At 34.0% G+C, this 19,566-nt stretch overlaps 1 protein-coding gene across 2 annotated transcripts in view; it reads left to right on the forward strand.

Moving 5' to 3' along the window:
• The window catches only part of Epha6 (EPH receptor A6), an 863,593-nt gene that overhangs the window by 161,718 nt on the left and 682,309 nt on the right, over positions 1–19,566 (forward strand). The gene's annotated exons all lie outside the window — the stretch shown is intronic.

Genomic DNA, 19,566 nt, shown 5'->3' on the forward strand with positions numbered 1-19,566 from the left:
CAACCTCAGTGGATTACTCACCTCTGATAGTAATAGCTAAAATTTTCACCTACGTTAGATTTTTAATTTTAGTAAGGTTTTTAAATGTTATTTTTAAGAAAAAATAATGTTGCAAATACATTTAAATTTAAAATTATAATTCATGTTCTTGTTTTTTTAAGATTTATTTATTTATCACATATACAGTGTTCTGCCTACATGCCAGAAGAGGGCACCAGATTGAATTGTAGATGGTTATGAGCCACCATGTGGTTGCTGGGAATTGAACTCAGGACCCCTGAAAGAGTAGCCAGTGCTCTTAACCTCTGAGCCATCTCTCCAGCCCCCTATAATTCATGTTCTTATGAGAATGAAATAATTATAACTAAAGGATTTTTCTCTCACATGAATCATCCTATGGAGATGTCTTAATTAAATAATATATGAAGGAAAACTCCAACCCAAGGAAGCTAACTACAACCAGAAAAACATAAGCATTAGAGAATCCCTCTCTACCAACAGCCAAAAGAACAAAGGGGTGAAATTCCACCCATAATTCCACCACCAACAACCATCGCAAATCGAAGAAGGATGAGCAATCAATGGTCATTAATATCCCTCAATATTAACGGCCTTAACTCACCCATAAAAAGACACAGACTAGCAGAATGGATTCGAAGACAGAACCCTTCCTTCTGCTGCATACAAGAAACACACCTCACCCTCAAAGACAGACATTACTTGAGAGTTAAAGGTTGGGAAAAAATTTTTCAATCAAATGGACCCAAGAAACAAGCAGGGGTAGCAATCCTAATATCTAACAAACTAGACTTTAAAATAATTCATGTTCTTATGAGAATGAAATAATTATAACTAAAGGATTTTTCTCTCACATGAATCATCCTATGGAGATATCTTAATTAAATAATATATGCATTTAATATTTTTACTTAACCTTCATAAAGAAGATTTATGTAACTACATTTAAATTTAAATTTCATATAATACATTATAGAAATACAGTGATCTTGTTTTACACCTTGGTTTACTATGGATGTTCAGCTTTCAGTGGTAAGTTATTCCTAGGAATTTTTTTCCTCTAGCACCAAATTATATTTATTCACTTGTACACTGGCATTACATTTACATTTATTTTAAAAAACAAAAGACAGAAAGAAGTGAAAGAAAAAATATTCTTCTATACACATGTAAATAGTGAGCAATAAAAGTGAATATTAAGATGTTAAATCAGTAGGACACATGGATTCTTGATTATCACAAATTTCAGTACATTAAGTGATTGTCATATTTGATGGGGAAAACATTAGTAATGCCATGAGAAGTTTTCTTTTACATAAAACATGAAACAGCCTCTACCATTTAATGGCTAGGATATTTCATTCAAGATAATACAAAGGATTAACCTAATGTTTTTCTTCACTTATATCGAGATTTTTTAATGGAGTAAATATAAATTATGACTGATCTTAGAAGGGATGGTCTATGAATTTCTTTTGCCTTAGAAAATACCATAAGTAGAAATGAATTAACTATTCAAAATTTGGGAAAGCAAAAGAGCTCTGGATAACTATTATACGTCTAGGATCCATATGTATTTTAATTTAACAATACTCTATGTGAAATTTCACTTATTTATGGCAGAAACCTTCATTCATTGCTTGGCAGAAATAGTTTTAATTAATGATAAATAGCATTAGTTTATTTTGAGATTGCATATCTGTATTTAGTGTTGTTAGCTTTGGTACCCTTCAACTAGTCATGCAATCAAGAGGAGCTGTAAATATATAGACAGTCAGCTTTTCTAATAATATATGGCAAAATGAGAATAATTAACCTTGGATTTTATATCCTTAAATTACTAACTTAAAAAATCTATTGACTTACGTATAAAGTACTAGTCATAGTAAATATAAAGTATTGTTAAAACTTCTAAATGCATTGTTCCCATTATAAATAATAAATTGGTATTTTCAAGCCAGTGGGGAAACAATAGATGTGAAGAAATCTATAAACATATGCTTTCCATTTTAAGCTATTTATTTGCTTGGACATTTTCATATTGCTCGTCTCTTTCCTGCTATAATAAGACACATTATTGCTTCTATTCTCTGCCCATGCTTTATATCACAGCCAAACATCTGAATTTTTCATAGTAAATGTCAACATATTGAAATGTATATGAATAAAATTATTTGTGGACTTCATATACTTATGTGAATAAAATGCTCACTTCAAACTATATCTTGACTACACATCCAGGGAGGGAAGAATAAAAACACTATCTGTATTCTTCTTTATTGGTTTAGTTTATTCTGATAAAATAACCAGAAAATGTTGCCATTTGTTATTTATGAATGTGTATTCTCTTAGTCACTCTAGTTGATACACACACACACACACACACACACACACACACACACACACATATTATTTGTTATATGTTTCCTTGAGAAAAAGCAACACAAAAAAAATGTTGACTGGCACATCAATGATTTGGTGTATCTCTGTACTGGATAAGTTTATGTCAGAAGAAGCAGAGCTTCCTTTTGCTACTGGATTTTCTTGTCCTATCAGGTTCTGCCACCCTGTTCAGCACCAAATAAGCACACAAAGACTTTTATGGAAGTCTTGGTCAATGGCTAGGACTTCCTATTGGCTAGCTCTGTCTTAATTCTTAACCCATTTCTATAAATGTATGTATTGCCACATGGTTGTAGCTTACCCAGTAATACCCCACCATGCTGTTACTCCTTCAGCAGCACAGTGACTCTCTGGAAGACCCCCCTGCCTACCTTTCCCAGAATTCTCCTTGTCTCCTAGCCCCACCTCTCTTGTTGCCTCTACTGACTATATGCCAAACAGTATTTATTCAGCAACCAATAAGAGAAACATATATACAGATGGACATTCCCATCATCCTAATGTGGCCATTTGATTGCTTGACCGGTGTTTAAGACCATTGTTTTCTGCCCGGAGCTATTCTGTAGGTGGCCTCCCAATATTTCAAAAATTAGCTTAAGCTTTCCTACAACATAAGGATCAGCAAGGAAAGGCAAACAAAAGATGGAGGGAAATAAAAGGTTAAATGTTTTTGTGTTCATGGGTGTAAAGGTGTGGAAAAGAAGACCTGTGAGGGAGTCAATGACTGATACTGTATTGACAGAGGGCTCCTGCTGTAATACTGAACCACATTCCACTCTGCTTCCTGCTGACTATTGTCCTTCCTTCCTTATACAAATACATGCTCCCATCTTGTGGCAGCATGCTGAAGTCTGTAGGGAGAGATTTTATGTACCCTTAGCACTGACCCCACCCATTTGGCCGAGTCACAGGTAAGCAGAACATAGGGGTCAAGACAAAGTCTGGGGGGCTTGGGCTTGGAGAGCAGTGAGCAAACCTTTGGTTCTCAGCTTCCTTGGCTTTTCATATAAGTGGCTTTTCCCTCAATAAAATATCATAGGACATCTCTACTTTGTGTAGCTTAATATTTCCATAAAATCTGGTGTCAGAAGTGAGATGTAAGATCTCTCCCTACAGCTGGGCAGTGGTGGCGAATGCCTTTAATCCCAGCACTCGGGAGGCAGAGGCAGGTGGATCTCTGTGAGTTCGAGGCCAGGCTGGACCGACAGCCTCCAAAACAATACAGAGAAACCCTGTCTCGTAAAACCAAAAAAAAAAAAAAAAGATCTCTCCCTACAGAAGTCCAACATAGCTTCATCAAAACCTATTTCAGTTGAGTGTGAAGAGCTGTACTTGAAGCTCCTCCAATTTGAAAGATACATGTTTTCAGTGACAGTTTTTAACAAACAAAATAGGAATTAGAATATTCAAAATGTTCAAGATTCTGAAAGATGAGAATTGAACACTAGTCTATTGTAACAATGAACTCATTGATATGTCACTGATTCTATTCTCTTAGTAAAGTCCAGATCTGTGTCTGGTTCTCAGCAGCTATCAGCTCCAGCCCTGCTCTCAAATTCTACACTTTGAGCCATTCTCCTATAGAATTGAACAGCCCCTGTAAACTTTCCACTTTTTACCAATAATGGGAAATGTTTTAGCTCTCCACCGAATTCCAAAGGCTATCCTCACCAAAGGTTCTTCAGTATGCACAGTGGGTTTTCCTTTTCTTAGATCCAACAGCAATTTCCTTGGTGCTTCCAAAACTCTGTTCCATATCTTTGCTGTCCTATTCAGTGTCCATAATCTTCAAAAGTGTTCTGATTATTGTTTATTGTCAACTTTGACCCAACCTAGAGTAACTTTGGATGAGGAACCTCAATTGAAGGATTGTCCCGGCACTTAACCTGAGGTCACTGTTGTAGGATATTGTAATTATTCCTAATTAATATCAGAGTGGTCCATCATACTTTGGGTAGCATCATCCCAGGACAAGTGGTCATTAATTATATGAGAAAGCTAGCTAAGCATGTCTGTAATCACTGTTTCTCCATAGATTCTGCTTGAATTTCTACCATGACTTCTCTCAATGATGCATTGTGACATGGGAGAATGAGCCAAACAATCACTTCCCTCCTTTGTGTTACCTTTAATAAGAATGTATTATCAAAGCACTAGAAGAGCAAACTAGGACACAAAGCAAATGTCATTGCAGTTTTTAACATGACATCATGGGAGTCCCTTATTTTCTCTAAATGTTTTCATAGGTCTCCTGAAAGTGACTATTCACTGCTGCCTTCAAAGAACCTCATGATATGGCCTTCTTTTGATTTTTAACCTTAAGGAATTTTACCTGCTGTTCTGGCTTACTGGTTTTGAACAATGGGTGTTTCCCCTGTGTCGCTTAATGATTTCCATGTTTTATCTAAGGGCTTGGTTCTTTATTAGTTGCTTTTCATATCATTGAATTTCATTAACATTTCCTGATCAACCATAATTCTTTGTATATGTTGGTTTTTCATAAAATTAATTTCCCTTTCATTCTTTTGGACTATTCTTTGTAATAATTATGCATGTGTCTGCTTCATCAGGCTGTCAGGTAAAAGAGCTATATTTAAAAAATCACCTTTGCAATAAATTGCATGAAATAGATTTCTGTATGAGTGATCATAAGGCATCAAGAAAGGAATTCAGTAAGAGTAAAGTCTACCTGTAATGTTACATTTTTCTTCTCATTTTGTCTCAGTGCTTTAGATCTGCAAGTATCTAGAATATACATATTGGGATCAGATATGTTTTGGCTGGGATCACAGAAGAGCTGCTAACATATTGAGGATTAAACCTCAGCTCTTTCTCTGCTTGTCTTTGAGAGTCACTGGCTACTTTTAAACTTTTCTTGAATAAACTTGAGAACTGGGAACGGATATGCAGTAAGCATACAATAAGATAATGTATAATAATCATTCCATATGTATCTGTCACAGATGATACAAGTTTCCTTTTGTGCATATTTGGTCCTTCTTGATAAACTTAAGAATTTGATGAAATTTTGGAGTTTGAGAGAGTAGACTACATGGCATGGAAACTTGAAATCTTAATAACTGCCAGGAGGAAAGAGATGGAAGGCAAAAATCAAGTCATTGTTTTTGTATCAAAAGAGGCAGGCATGGTACCAGACACCAGTAAGCAGTTTCATGGGCAGAGGTTAATGTAAGGGAGTGTAATCCCAGAGACTATTAGAGCTAGAAGGTTTTGCAGTCTGGCTGTTGTCCAAAGGTAGGAGATAGAAAGTGGAAGAGAGAAAAAGTTTTGCTTTCTGGACTCTAATGAAGTGTTTTAGTTAGGATGATGTTGCTGTGATGAAACACCATAACCAAAGCAACTTGCAGAGGAAAAATTTTGTTTCACTCAATATTCCATATAGCCTTAACCATTCATCATCAAAAGAAGTTAGTGCAGAAAATCATGCAGAGCAGGAACTTGGAGTCAGGAGCTGATGCAGAGGTCATGGAGGTGTGCTGATTACTGGTTTGCTCCCCATGGTTTGATCAGCCTGCTTTGTTATAGAACCCAGAGCCACCGGCAGAGGGATGACACTACCCACAATCAGTTGGATCTCCCCCCATCAATCACTAATTAAGAAAATGTCTTCCAGCTAAATTTTATGGAGGTATTTTTCATTTGAGGCTCTCCACTCTCTGATAACTCTAGTTTATGTCAATTAACATAAAACAGACACATGTAGAGAACAGAATTGTTTTGTGGTGAATAAGAAATCAACTGAGTTTTATGAGTCTTCTGGGACTCTGGGTCTGTAAGTTTCTGTGTCATCAAGGAAATAATTATCCCTGTTTTTCTTTTCTTTGTTTTTTTGCTGTTTTCAGGTGTATCATATTCACTTTTTGTCTTATGCTTTAGGAGCTTTCTTTGGTTGGAAATATAATATTCCCCATGATCTCTGAAGGTCTAAGTCCTTGTCTGGACAAAGGAAGAACCTAACTTCATCTTAAGAGTGTTATCAGATAATTACAAAGCTATTTGTGAAAGAGTTTGTTGACTATCAACTATGATATTTGTGTCAAAGGATATTGCCATGCTAGTACTTCTGTGCATGAAAAGAATCCCTCGATATGGAAGACACTGGCCTTGGATAATGCAATTTGCACTCGAAAAAGTTGGCACATTTATTCATATGTCCTAAATGGTACCTCAGAATGGCTGATTTTAATATATCACTTTGAGTTCATTAACATCCCCGCCACACCACCTGTCAAATCCACACCTTCAAAATCCACTGAATGATACATATTTACTTGAACTTGAGTAGTTATTATGAGATTGTATTCTAAAAGGTGGATTACTGAACTATGCATTTGTCATTCCTTTTCCATAATATTGTTAACATAGATTTATATCCAAACTCAAGCAACAAAAATGAGAGCTACAATCATTCTGATTCTTCCTGTATTGATCAAATAAACAGAAATATGATTTTAAGTATAAATCTATGATTTAAAACCAAATGAAAATACTTCAAATTACTCCATTCATAACAAATCAGCTCTTTGTTCTAAATACCTACTTATTTTTCAAAGCCATTTAAATATTTTCCTGTCATGCTACCATATAGTTACTGACACAATTTTGATTGTTTTAATTTATTCTACTTAATGATGTAATTTTATGGGTCTGAATAAATACTGCTTATTTTTAAAGTGCTAATTTACATCACATTGCTTTTTATTTCATCTTTCTAAGACTGTCATAACTATATAAGTAATAACAGAAACCAATTATCATGCAAATTTGAATGTAAGTTTTATTCTTTTGTGTGTTTTGAAGTGACATGTGTCCCCGTAAGCTCCTCATGAGCATTAATTTAGAATAAACCCTATTAACATAGTGATGTCAGGGTTGGGTTATAAACTTGCTCCAAGAAGTGAGGACTGGAGGTATTACATGATATAATTCAACAAATTTCATTTGGCAGTGGAGATTAAATTTGGAAATAAGATTCTTTTTATATTTGTTATACTGTGTGCCTTTTCTCAGTTGTCATACACAATATTAGATATTAGTATGTATCCCCTAAGGAAGTATGTTTTAGGAAGTTTGACCCACTCTCATCTCTCTGTCTTCAGTACACTGTCCTGTACCTCTTTACACTGACCTGTACCCTCTTAAACTGTCGTGCACCTTCCTACACTTTCTTGTATCCCCTTACACTCTTCTGTTCCCCTTGTACCTTGATTAAGACTTCTTTTCATTTCCATGTCACGTATATTCTTGTGTCCTCCCTTTATTCCACAATAGGTCTTTTTAAACCTCCAGCTCTCTGCTCTAGCATTTTAGGCTCTACTTACCTTTAGACTCACTTATGCACATACACAGTACCTTATAAGCCAAGACCCCCATCTAAGAAGGAACAAAGTGTGCTTTTCGTCTTTCTGAGTTTGAGCCACCCCTCCTAAAATCATACTTCCAAAGACCACCCATTTCCTGAGATTTTTGCAATACAATATTTTTTAATAAAACCTCAATGGGTATATGTAACTGCAATGTGTATTATTAATGTGCAGTATTCCTTTCCTTCAGAAAGATGCTCTTATTAAAGTTTCCTCTGAGGCTTCTTTGACATTCAGGAGGAAAAAATAAATGGTGGCTATTCTCAGACCATTACATAATTGTTCACAAAGGTGAATGGGATAAGCGGGGGCCTTTAGGGAAATAGCTATTGATTTGGACTCCTGAAGAGAGCTGTTATTAAGGACTCATAGCACAGCCTCTTTTTTAGTTCAGAAACATTTATGCTTTGAGCTTATGATCGTCTGTCCAATCATGTTATCCTACATGATTGTGTGAGCAGAGAGCATAAAGACATTTTAGGCACAAGGATTTTCTGGCATTAAACAAGGGAGTCTGAGGATATGATGAAAAGCTAGAAGTTGAGGCTGGTACCTGACAATAAAAGGGCAGGCTTATTGGCCCAGACCGTATTTTCTACTTTGAAAGGTTCTCACACACTAAATATAAACTCTGGCAATATAACAAAGACACTTTTCCTTGAAGACATCCCAGGCTTCATGTGGCTTGAGAAGAATATGAAATCAAGAAGCCCGAGTCTAAAAATAGAATGAACTATTTCCCAGCAAGACAGAATGAAGTTGAGTAATTATAGTTCATTCATTGCCACAGTCCTTAAACTAAGTTAAATGATAAGCGAGCTTAAATTTAAGGTATTTAGGAAGTTGTTTTACTCATATTTAACATCAATTTTAATTTTAATTTTATGACACTGGATTAAAAGTCACATATTACATTTCTATATAATCAATGTTTAATATTTTAATACATATGTTTCCAGAAGAGTATAAATTTATTCAGTGTCTCTGCTGTCTTATCAACTATTCAAATTACCTTTTCACTTTGGATTAATTGTCTGCAGTTTAATTTAATAATTTTGCAAGCAGTATTAACAGTTTATTAAGTCAAAGTTAAAAATAGCAGATAACCAAGTAATCATTACACTTGCCACACCTTTTCTATGCTTTTTCTGTTCTTTTGGGAGTAAATATTCTTTTACTTTAAGTGTAACCTGTAGAACTTATTTTGGCAAAGTGCATGAACTGTGAATATTGTCTCTTTAATCAGAATTTAAATTTTTCTTAAGGGGTGGCAAAAAATTGGCTCAGTGGTTAGGAGTACTTTTTGCTTTTCCAGAAGTCCCATATACAGTCCTCAGTACACAAATGGTTCATAATCATCTGTAACTCCACTTTCCTTGGATTTGATGCCCTCTTCTGGCATTTTGTGGCATTGCATGCCACTGGTATACATGCACACAGACAATAAAGCACATAAAATAAAAATAAATAAATGTTTTATATTTTTATTATAAAACATGCAGTTCAGTGACTAGCATTTATGAAGTATTGAATTCAATGTACAGAATCTCAACAGTAATGACAATATGCACAATATTTTTATGATGACTTTCCTCTTGGAATGTGTATTTTGGCACAGAATATTATGTGACCACTATTTTTTCTAAGTACTATGAAGATATTATTTTCTTGTCTCTGAATATCTTGTTGCCCATAGTTGATTTAGGAACTTCCTAATTGTCATTATGCTTAGGGAATTATCTGTAGGTTCCATAATTTTGATTGTAAGTTTCATGGCATTGTGACAAGATTAGTATTTTCTTTCTTCTGCTCCTTAGAAGGAGAGTGAGAAGGTGAGAGAAGGAGTGTTTCTGCCTATGGTTCCAGAATTTATCTTATATATTCATGAGAGACAGTCTATCTATTTGATTTATCATTAAAACTAAATGGTGAATGTTTCAGATTCACCACTGACTTCAAGTCATGATTTTCTACTTTTGTATCCACTTATTTAAGAATTTCCAACCTATTGAGATATTATTAACTATTTCCTTCATTTTTGAGATTAAATTAGAATTGTAGCATTTCCATTTTTCTTTTCCTCACTCCAAACTCTCCCATAAATCTCTCTTTGGTCTCATTCAAATTCGTGACCGCTTTCTTCATTAATGTTGTTACATGCATGTTGGTGCATGTATATACATGTAAATTCCTAAAAACCACCTGCTAAGTTTGTAATTGTATAGTGTCATCTGTCTGTATATTTTCAGAACCAGCTGTTATGTGTTGAATAACCAAATTGTGTGTGCTTCCTAAAGAAGACTAGTTCTTCTACTCTCAGTGATCCTTAATTGTTTATGTTTTTTTTTGTTTCTGCTAAGGACAAAGCATTCCAAGTCTCCCCCTTATCTTCTTCACCATATCTGTAGCTGTTGTCCTTGCTCAGAACATATTTAGTCATCTTTCCACAATAATTTTCAGTTATATTCTAACATTATCACTGTTTTATTGTTTCATTTCTGCTTACTTTATTTTAGAATTTTTTTCTTCTCAGTCCTAGTAAACTATCTAACTACATATAGGCGTTATTTCATATCTGAATTGACTCAGACATCTAAATAAATCCCATTGCTAACATGGTGACAATGTTTCTAGGTGTGTGTCCATTGGAGATATAACTCTCATGTTCATTTTCCTGGTTTTGCATTGTGTTTTCTGTTTTACTGAAGTTTTTTCATTTGATTCAGAACTTGTGTAAATGCACCAACCCAGTTCTTTCAGATCAGAAATTAGAGTAGTGTTTGCTGGTGACAGGAAACAATGACTTAGGGATAAAGACTCCTTACATTTTAGAATTTATATGTATAGAGACATCTTGGTACTTTGATGTCCTGTGAGCCATACTTCTAAAACAATGTGTAAAATTAGTAAAAAAAAAAACAAAAAACAAAATTACCATCAAGAAGTGGGGAAAACATCACATGTTCTCTCCTATTTGGATGTTAATGTGAATATGACTATATAATAATGATTTCTAGTAGGTGGGAATAGAGAGGGAGAAGTGATAATGGGGTCTATGAGCACCAAAGAACAATTGAATAGAAAGTAATAACTTCTGGTTTTATTGCCCAATGAGGCAACTATTCTTCACAGTTACTGGTTATATGTATTCATGAAAAATAGAAGCTTAAATAAATTATTAACTGTAAAATAATAGATTTTGATAGAGCTGGCTGTTCCTTAGCAATGGCAGAGTCTTCCAAGGCAAGTATAGTCAGTGTCCCTAATAGACATGGTCATTTATACAATGACATATTTTTATCTATATTCCTCAATGGCCCATGGATCTTAGGTCTATGAATTTCTTCTAACATTCATGACCATTTCTGAATGAGTATAGGTAGTTGGATAGACATTGTAGCCTGCTTCTTAGGTATCTGTTTTGAAAATTACATAATTGTTTTGTAACTGTAGGTTCATTTGCAACAGACAGATTTTGCTACATTGGCAGTAAGATCCTAGAAGTCATTACATTCTCATTATGCGTTTTCAATTCCATGGGTCAGAAACAACACACAAAGGCCACACACAAATTTCTTCCCCTAGCCTCAGGTTTGGCCTTTTTTGTTTTGTTTGTCTTGAACTTCTTGTTTCTATACTCATAAGTCTCCTTTAACTTAGAGTTTCTACACTGGGGTCATTTATTTAACAACAGGGTTAAAGTGAAACAGTGCTTGAGGATTTTTGTTTGTTTTTGTTTTTAATTTGTATGTCTTTTTTCATTTTCAAGGCAATTTGTGTATCTTAATTCATGCAAAAAATGTGATAGTTTTGACCTGCTTTCCATGTTATTGAAGATCCCGGTTCATCAATATGATTCGTGTGTGTGTGTGTGTGTGTGTGTGTGTGTGTGTGTGTGTGTGTCATAATGTCTGTTTGTTTTGCCTTCTATTACAAATCACACATATGTTTCTCTGACTGTTGAACTTAATTCATGTTAAATATAAGCCTTTTGACACACTTCATTGTTTAAATGTGCATTATTTAGAATTTCAAATATCATGTAGCCAGAGACATGCTCAGTGATTACAAGCACTGTGCTGCTCTTGCATATGACCCAAGTTGGTTCCAAGCACCAACATGGGAGCTAACCACTATCTGTAATTCCATTTCCAGGGGATCACATTACCTGTTCTGGTCTCCAGTCATGGCACATATGCACAACACACACATGCAAACAAATCACAAATACATGTATAACAAAACAAATAACTCTTCAAAAACTGAAGCACAAACAGAAATTCTCAATTCTAGAACCTTATCATATAGAAGTTTATGTTTCTTTCCAAAGCATGCTCTAAGATGTATTGATTGCTTATGTCATTCCCTCACACACCAAATAGAAGTTTAGTTTTCTGTTCACATTATACTCTAAGGTATGCAGGGTTGTTGATATCATTCCCTCACATGCAGTCACAGAGCTATGCACCCTTCACAGGCACAGAAGCAGAGCTGTGTCCCCTTCACAGGCAAAATAACAGAGCTGTACCCTTTCAATCTCCATTTTCAACTATGGCTTAAGAATATGCAACTAATGAGTGAAAAAAGAAAGTGCATAGCCAAACAGTTGTATATTAATTTTTAACACTTGACAGAGAAGTTACATGAAGAGTAAAGGTTTTTATTATTAGCAGGTGCAGTAAGTTCCATTCATTAAATATAATCATAAATTGTCTTTGTAACTCCATGAATTATTGACTCAGAGAGATGTGAATGTTCCTTGAAACCATATAAAAGCTTGAATTAAGTACAACAAAAAACATTAAGACAAATTTCTCTTAAAATTTTGAAATTCATTCTATTCTCATAGAAATACATAGAATTTATCATTTTTGATGTGGTGTCATTATTTCTGTCATACTCACAAGTAACATGAGAGAAATACCAAGTAAATTTACTGATAAAATATTGAGACATAACAAATAAAAATTTAAGAAATTACTAGTACCCTCACTGTGTCTGTAACCTTTAAGATAGTAGTCGTATTGATAGTCATTGTTTTATTGTCTTGTGTCATGTACCACTATACAATGGAACATTTTATTATTTCTTTCCTATCATGTGTTAATGGAAATAAATTGTGATAGTATCCAGTTACTATTTCCCATCTGAGCTTAGTGCAAACTAGGTACTCATGAAATAAATCTCAATAAATAAAGAACACATTAATGGCAACATTAATCTCCAGTTTAAAGGGAACTATAAACCCACGCTACATGGTGGAAAATGGAGATTTTTCCATCATTGGCTACACTGCACAGACACTATCACCATATAAAGAAGCATTCAAGGCTAACAATTGATGGCCACTTTCAAAACCTGAAAACAAACTCTGTTTTATCTTCAGTGGCAGACAAGAAGAAAAGCATGATTTATTCTGTTATTTGACAACACTAAAAGCAACTACTATATAAAGTCACAGAGATTTCTTGAAAGATGCAAACGCTGTAGTGTTGGGCAAAGATAAACAACCATTGTCTTGAATGGATTTCTTTAAAAAGAAGAAAAGTATTTTTGGTTGTTCTTCTTACAATGACTAATACCCTTATTTCCTTGCTTTACATGCTCTTATTTGAAATTTAACAGTTATTCATTGTGTGTCATTCTTTTCCTGTTGATGGGAACTGCATTTTTCAAGTTGAATAATAAAATATTTCAGTTTAATTAAATGTCAAAATGATTTCTTTGAAATTCTTTGAAATATAAAGGTGTATTATGAAATAGTTTTTCTAATAATGCACTAGTAAATTGATTATTACTCTGAAATCAGGATAACATACTCTTTAGTTACTAATTGCATATGGGTTATTATAAATTGTTAATATGATTAATTTTATACAAATATAATACTAAAAATAATAGTAGTTTTCAAATTTTTGTATAAAAGTTGTATAGATAATACCTATTTCTTAGTTAAGTGACTGTAATTTTCATAAATTATTCTTTAAGTAGCTAGGTGTGGTGTCAAACACCTGTGATCTCTGCAATCATACGACTGAGCTAGTAAAATTGAAAATTGAAACCCATGCTAAGCTGAGTTCAAGGCCAGCTAGAGCTATATACAATATTGTCTTTTTTTTCTTTTCTTATTTTTATGTTTAAATTTAGATTAAAAACATAGTTGGTTCACAAGTCAGTTCCAGGTCCCTCTCCCTTTCCCTCCCTTCCTCCTGTGCCCTTCCCCCAATTCCCCCATTATCCCCTCATTTCACCAGGGAGGGTGAGGCCCTCCATGGGGGTATCCATAGTCTGTCATTCATCCAGGGCAGGGTCTAGAGCCTCCCCACAAGAGTTCAGGGTGAGAGTTCATCTCACATTGTTGGATGGGAGTCCAAAGTCCATGTGTATACTTGGGATGGGTACTGATCTGCTGCCCAAGGCTCAGTAGATTCCCTAGGCCTCTTCACTGACACCCAGATTCAGGGGGTCTTGATCAGTCCCATGTTGGATTCCCAGGCATCAGCCTGGGATTCAAGAGTTAACCCTTGTCAGGTCAGCTATTTCTGGGGTTAAACCAGCCCAGTCTTAACTCCTTTGGTCATCAGTCCTCCCTCTCTGTTACTGGCTTTCTTGAGTTCAGCTCATTGCTTAGCTGTGGGAGTCTGCCTCTTCTTCCATCAGCCACTGAATGAAGGTTCTGTTTCCCAGACTCTCTGGCCATGGGATTGTAGGCTGGCACTCCCCAGATCTATGTCCAAAATCCATATATGAGAGAGTACATGCCATGTTTCTCTTTTTGTGACTGTGTTACCTCACTCAGGATGGTTTCTTCTAGTGTCATCCATTTGCCTGCAAATCTCAGGATTCCATTGTTTTTTTCTGCTGAAACAGAAACATGGATCGATCCGCATTCTTCTACATGCCAGCCTCCAGTTATGCCAGCACCATTTGTTGAAGAAGCTTTCTTTATTCCATTGTATATTTTTAGCTTCTTTGTCAAAGATCAGATGTCCATACGTGTGTGGGTTAATATCAGGGTTTTCAATTCGATTCCATTGGTCTACCTGTCTATTTTTGTGTCAGTACCAAGCTGTTTTCAGGACTATAGCTCTATAATAGAGCTTGAAGTCAGGGATGGTGATGCCTCCAGATGTTGCCTTGTCGAACAGGGTTGTTTTGGCTATCCTGGGTCTTTTGTTTTTCCATACAAGATTGATTATTGTTCTTTCAAGGTCTGTGAAGAATTGTGCTGGGATTTTAATGGGGATTGCATTGAATATGTAGATTGCTTTTGGCAGGATTGCCATTTTTACTACATTGACCGTACCTATCCAAGAGAATGGGAGATCTTTCCATTTCCTGAGGGCTTCTTTACCAGGAAACTCTTACAGCTGATTAACACCTTCAGCAAAGTGGCAGGCTACAAGATACTCAAGAAAATCAGTAGCCCTACTATATACAGATGATAAAAGGGATGAAAAAGAAATCAGAGAAACATCACCCTTTACAATTGCCACAAACATTAAATACCTTGGGGTAACACTAACCAAACAAGCGAAAGACCTGTATCACAAGAACTTTGAATCCTTAAAGAAAGAAATACAACATTGTCTTAATGAAATAAAAAAATGACAAATGTTCTCTCACATCTTTTTGTGACATTAAAAATTTCTTGCTCATTTTATAGATTTCAAATTTTCTTAGATGATCCATATTTATTTGATATCAAATTTGTTTAGGTTGATGAATTATTAATTTTATAGTATATATTTTTCATTGACTTCACTAAAAGTTAGTATGAAACCCCTCTAATGCTATAAACCATAATTTAATTTGAATTATGTAAAGAATATAGGATAATTAAGTAAACATACTGAGTTCTTGAATAATATATTTTGATGCTATTAATGTTAGTTTATTGTTATTAACAGCCACCACAATTAATTCTTATTATTTTTATAACATTTAACTAAGCAGAAATGAGTCCGAATTTTATGTGCAATTAAATCTACAGTATTAAAACAGAATAATATACATGATAATATACCCAGACAGACAATAAAATGCACTCCAGGGAAAATATTTTAAAAGCATATTGGTAACTCCTAAAGAGTGATATTTCTTTTTAGTGTTGGATTAGAAAAGGAAAATCAATTAAATTATATGAAGTAATTAAACTGTGGTAAAATAGAGGTAACTAATTAATAGGGGCAAATATATGGCGATTTTATAGACTGGTTCTCACTTTGTAGAGATTAAGATTGTTGTGGGCAAGCAGTCATAGTAGGGCCAGGACTGTCATATTTTAGTAAGCCCCAAAGGAGCCACCTTCATTATTGAAAACACCTCACTTCAGAAAGTATGAATTAGCCTCACTTACCCTTCAACAGAGGCCTGCAGAGGGTTTAGTGCAGCACTAAATTGATGCCTAAGGGAGACGTACAATGAAAGCATACTGAACTGTGTGATTCCAATTACTCTTCACATGGAAGTTTATAACTGTAAGGACTTGGTAGTTTTAAAAATCTTAAGAACAGGCAAAAAATTATTTAAATATTAAAGGATTGAATTTGGAGTCCAAATATTATTATATAAGTTTGTTTCATTATGACAGTACCACCTATGTGTTAACTATGGATTATAAAGATCCACAATTTCTTTCTCAGTTTAACCCCTCCCAAATTAGAGGACTATAGCCTTCTTGCCAATTGCAGAGATTCAGTGGAACACACTAAAGTCTAATATATTGCATGTATGATAGTTGTGTATGATATTATGGGGTCTATATACATAAATATTTATTTCCTGCTCTTGCTCAGATAATTTTATGACCCTATAGACAAATTAATGTATTACGGAATTAGAAATAATTTTTCAAACAAATTGCCTTGGCCAAATATTAATATATGTTCTTTTATTACTAAGCATAGAAGCACATATCTAAATAAGTACTTTCCTCAAGCAATCATCTATTCCTCAGCAAATATTAAATCATTTGTACTAAGGAATATAATTTCTGAAGAACTCGGAGAAGGACTCTGTACTGTTAATGTAGTTTGAGAGTAAGATACCATATTAGAAAAAATTAACAGAGTGTGTGTATATGCAAGCATGTGTATATATGTTTACATGAATTTGTATATGTTAATTACAGGATGTTAATATGATGGTGGCCTTTGAAGTGGAGCCCTTTCTCTAAAACCATCTGGTATTAGCTAACTTTCTCATATGGTAATAACTTCAGTATGAGTCATGCTAGATATTAATCATGTGTTTATTAAAATTTGGTGAATTCATAGTTTATGAATAAAAGGATATGTAGAAAAGATGGTAAATATCAAGTTGCCTTATGCTCAGGACAGATTTTAAAGTGAATCATTGTCTCAAATTGAAGACTACTTCCATTTTTCTTCAAGTGTAAAATGAGTGTTCAATATTTATTGAGAAAAATGTGTTCATTCAGGCATGATGTCAGATTAGCAGATATTTGTTTCCTACCTATTATATTCTTAACAACTATTATGATGACTCTTAGATAATACATAAGACTCTATCATATATTTATTTTTATTTTATTTTATTTACTTATTTATTTTTGGGTTTTCAAGACAAACTTCCTCTGTGTAGCTTTGGAGCTTGTCCTGGAAGTCTCTCTGAAGATCACACTGGCCTCCAATTCATATAGATCTGCCTGCCCTTGCCTCCCGAGTTCTGGGATTAAAGGCATGCAGCAGCAGCACCTAGCCTCTGGCATATATTTAAATACATTTGTAGTTAATTTTTTGAAAAGATAAATACGTATTTATGTGTGTGCGTAACATATATATCATGGTATATATATAAATTGGGCAGTCTTCCAAAAGTCACTCTCAGTTTTTTTGAACAATACATTTTTCACAAATATATTCCTAAAATAATTAATATTATAGCAATTTCATTGATATATAGAGAACTCTTTTAAGCTTAATAATTATAACAAAATAATTTTAAACTTCAGAGCAAGTTATTCATATTTGTAAAAGTACTGTTTACATTTTTTCTTATATTTCTAATCAAATATTTCTACTTATCCATTTTCATTCATTACCATTCCATCTCTTCCCTTCCAAATTTCATGCTTTCTCTCTCATTTTAAAACTTACTAGGACACCAGAACTCCAAATCTCTTTTAATTTTTTTCTTTGAAAAATAAAAACAATGTCCACTTCATTGTATTCATTTTAGTTGTGGTATCATTTATAGCATCATTGATTAAACTTTTCTATTGAAGCTATCCATTCTAATTCTTGGCAGCTGATGATTTAGAATTTTATTTAAAATTTAATCTACAATTACTTACAATAATTCACTGTGGCCACTGCCTCATTCCTTAGACTTATCAGTCTCCTCTATGATGCTTACATATGAAATAGTGCCTTGCTCTCCCAATTGAGCTCCTTAATTTCTATCCTTCCTTCTTTCCTTCCTTCCTCCCTGCCCCCACCTTCCTGCCTTCTTTCCTTCCTGCCTTCCTGTCTTCATGACTTCCTGTCTTCCTGCCTTCCTGCATGGATGAGTGTATGAATGAATAAATGCGTATGTACCTTTGTAAATTCCTTATGGTCTAAGGTAAATATACTTGAAAGAAATGAGTAAGCAATTTCTAAAGGAGTCTCTTTAAAAGCTAAGGAGTGTTTGTTTATGAACACTCAACCTTTTTATGAAGAATCAGTTATTAGAGATTCTCATATAATTAAAATTTTTAATTGAAAGCAGGAAAGAAAAATTTAACATGGAAAAAAATATTCCCACAAGTTAAACACGGGAAAAATTCCAACATTTTGAATGTCTTTGTACATATTACCTGAAATCACTTATCAACAATGTGTATTAGAATTCCTAAAGAAAAAAGTAGTCCATTTTATAGTTCAGTATGATAGCAGAAATTTTTTACTTGCTGTCTAGTGTTCATGAAATAGTAGTGTTTCTAAAATAGTATCTTAATTTTCTTGTGGCTTCTTTACTTTTCCCAGATGGTCTATAATTCAAAACTTGTCTTACATGTATGCATTAGCAAGTTAAAAGTATTCTTTCAATTAAATTATGTCATTATAAAACCTAATGTATTCTCCAATTGTCAGCAAATTAAAATGAAGATTATTGACAGAAGTTAATACTATCAGAGAAATGTATAATTTGTCAACAAATATTGTTTGATATTTAATAGAGATGTATGAAATAAACTGAGGAGTAAATGATCATATTAAAATATAAAGTATATATTTAAGACACTATTATCTATTGAAAAAAACTTTGTGCTTTTTTTTGAGACAGAATTTCTCTAGGTAGCCTTGGCTGTCCCTGTAACTCATTCTGCATATCAGACTGGCCTTTCACTCTCAGAGATCTTCCTGTATCTCAATTCTAGGTTCTGGGGTTGAAGGCATGTACTACCACTGTCCAACAATTGATACCATTGACGAAATCTTTCACTATGATTATAGCAGGAAAGGATTTACATGGCACTGAGAAACTTGGTGAAAGCTAATATCCTAAAATGAAAACTCCAGTAAATTCACTATACTGGGTTTAAGAGTAGATGTATAACTTTTGCCGAGAAATACTATATAGATCTTTTCATTTCCTTTCAAAAGGAGCCAAGCATGATTTGATTACAGTGAATGCCATTTGTAATATAGGAAAATGATCACCATTTATATTGTATCTTTAAAATTAAACTGTGTTGAAAGCAAATGTATGTACCACCAAGTTTAATATTAAGAAGACAATAGCTGTATATAAT

Source organism: Mesocricetus auratus, unplaced genomic scaffold (assembly GCF_017639785.1).
Source record: "Mesocricetus auratus isolate SY011 unplaced genomic scaffold, BCM_Maur_2.0 Super-Scaffold_100008, whole genome shotgun sequence".
In the NCBI taxonomy this organism is placed as follows: Eukaryota; Metazoa; Chordata; class Mammalia; order Rodentia; family Cricetidae; genus Mesocricetus; species Mesocricetus auratus.